The sequence below is a fragment of the Austrofundulus limnaeus genome, unplaced genomic scaffold (assembly GCF_001266775.1).
Source record: "Austrofundulus limnaeus strain Quisiro unplaced genomic scaffold, Austrofundulus_limnaeus-1.0 Scaffold52, whole genome shotgun sequence".
Taxonomy (NCBI): domain Eukaryota; kingdom Metazoa; phylum Chordata; class Actinopteri; order Cyprinodontiformes; family Rivulidae; genus Austrofundulus; species Austrofundulus limnaeus.
The window spans coordinates 221,478-224,484 of NW_013952454.1; positions in this window are offsets into that span (position 1 = coordinate 221,478).

The following is a 3,007-nucleotide window of genomic DNA, read 5'->3' on the forward strand; positions in this document are numbered from 1 at the left end:
ATAATATATTTTTCTTTTCCCTTTTGTACACACATCTGCGTCTCTTAAATTATTTTTATTTTTAATATAATTTTTCTCACAAGTCTTTATTTCCATGTGTTGCATTTACATTTCTCTGTCTCCTGTTTTTAAATTTCCTTAAGTGTTTCATGCCTCATTAGGCAAATAAGGTGGGCAGTCCATCCTGGGTAAGCTCCTCTCCTATTGGTCAACAGACAGGAAGGAGCAGCATCCATGCATGCTTGTGTTGCCTCAGTTTGGCTTAAAGTTTAAAGTTTAGTTGAAAACTTTAAAACAGACTCAGGCCTCCCCTGCAAAAGAGATCTGTGATCTCAGTGGGATTTACCTGTTAAATAAAGGTTAATAATTAAATAAAAATGAATAATAAACACTTACTTTAGCGAGCTGAAGTGCAACACCTGGAGTGCAGACTCCTGCATGGTTGAGGTTCTGGTAAAAGCAGTAATAAATAATGCATCAAACTTATATAGTATTTTTAGGACACTCAAAGATGCTTGGTTTATGGTAAAATGATAAAAAGTCACTGTTGTTTATGTATTTGTGACGTCAGTAAACTTCTCATATWATCTTTGTGCAACGTGTTGATGGAGTCTTACATTAAATCCTTCATGGCAGACAGCGTCTCTAAGCAGACTAAACACACAGGTTTATCTTGGAAATCTGAACAGGTAGTCAACCTCCCAAAATTAAATCAAATAAAAAAATATTTTAAACTCAGAAAAGCACTTTTACAAGTGCTTTTTACAAGTAAAAAAAAAATCACTCGAAATGTGTTTCTTCACATTGGCGTACTCCACCCAAGTTTCATGAGCAACTGATCCTCCTTAGGTTTTATTTTGGTCTGAAACTGGAGGAGTTTCCTTAGAATATGACATTTAATAGACATTTCCCACTCTCCAGCATGTTTTAGACATTTACCTGCTCTATCACACCCGATTAAAATAATTAAATTACCTACTCTGAATTTCATCAAGTTTAGCAGAAGCCCGTTAATCACTCATTCATTTCAGTCAGCCGTGTTGAAGCAGGAAAACATCTAAAAGATGCAGGACAGTGGCAGTGTCTCAATTCGGGGGTTGCATGCAATGTAAGGCACATCTGTTGGATTTGCTTGGAAGTATGATGAGATTTTGAGTCAGAGATGTCAAAGCACTGAAAAGAAGTGTGACAAACTCTTGATTCATCTCTACTTTGGTACTAACACTAGCAGCTGTTGAAATAGCAGGATGTAAGATGCCAGGGAACATACACTGTGGAATTTCCAGATCCAGACAAACCGGACTTTGTGGTAAATAAGCTAGAATGCAATGGTGATAGATGTAGCAAATACCAACTGTTACATCAGGAAAAAGAAACACAAGAAGCTTGAGAGATATCAAAGCCTGTTTACGTATTTTTTGTGTTATTTATTGTTCCTCGTTAGTGTTTCCTTATTCCCCGTGTCTTTACTTTGTGTTCCCACGCGCACCCGATCCTTCGCACAGTTCGGGCCAACACAATGTACTAAACACTCAAAAACTCGGCCCAGATACAGGAAAGAGTGACGGCCCTTTGGTGGTCCAGACGTGGTTTGCCAGAGGCGGTCCATGCATGGGCCAGCACCGCACAATMCAAACCCCAACCGGRCCAGTTGTGGTGTGCCATCATTACCTGACCTGACCTACATCTGGTTGGTAAACCACTTGCAATTTCAGCAGTGAGCAAGGAGTGCCAGCTTGACACCAGATCTGACCCACACCTGTTTGCTATGTGGGTCATGTCTCTCCTCAGATGTTGTCATCTCATTAGTCTCTTTATATTCTGTCTTTTCTCTACTTCCATTTCAGTCCATTGTGTATTTTACAGTCAGTTCAGTTTGTCATCCTTTGTGCTTGTGTTTTCGCCCAATGATTTTTATAAAGACGTTTTTCAGCTGCTGTCAGTATCTGTATTTTAATAATAGATATATTCCTTGTTGGTTCCTCACCTGCACACAAACCATCTAGGACTGTGTCCAAATTCAGGGGCTGTATCCTTCGAAGGACCCGACCTACCCTTTCTAGGTGGGCTGGGTTCCTGGTCGACCGCGAAGACCAGAAAAGATTGGCTGTGAGTTTTGGAAGATCCAGCCATCAGTTTTGTTCCCACCTAAAAACACTCCTCAAGCTCCCAGGTCTCTGATGAAGGGCCTGAGCTTTGGGAGCCCTTTTATTTTTCTAAAAGCTGCACAGAGGTTAAAACAACATCCAAAAACATATTCGGTGCCTTGGACAAAACATATGAGATGATTTCAGTTCTGAATTCCCCTGTCAAGGCAGGATACTGTTCAGACAGTGAATCAAACCCTGTTTTTATGCAGTTGCTTGCAGGAGACTGTTTATAGCTATTTCCATAAATAAAATTACAGTGATTAAACCAAGTAATTAGCACTAACCCTTAAATCACAGGAGTGCCTCTAGCAGGAAAAAAACAAAAACTCAATTTTTGTAAAGTTTCGGTTCAGACCTTTCACTTGATGATGTTTTTAAACATTTCCCTTCATTCTCAATATAAAAAATGTCTAAATACTTTTAGAAGGATCTCCTGTGTAGATATTGTACAGGAGAAGATAGGGTTGAGTGATTTGCTGTACTCTGAAGGGTACAGTGGTAGAAATGCTGAGGCAGCAGGATGTTGCAGCTTAGCTGGAGAAGATATACTGTGTCCTCACAAAGCCTTCCTCCACGTGTTGGCTGCCAGTCTCACAGAAGGAATGCAGATTGAAAACACTGATTCTAATGTTTCCAGTGCTTGGCAAAGAATAATAACTTCAACCTCAGGTCAGTTCATGTCAGATTTAACTATTAAATCTCACTTTTTATAATGAAAAGTAACAACAGACGATGTGTTTAAGGTAGTTATTTGCACTACATTGATTACCGTATTGGTTTAAAAGTCTGACAGTGTTCTTTTGTGTCTTTATGTCTTTATCCAAACAAAGGGSTGTGCACTATGAGGGAAGGTTTGT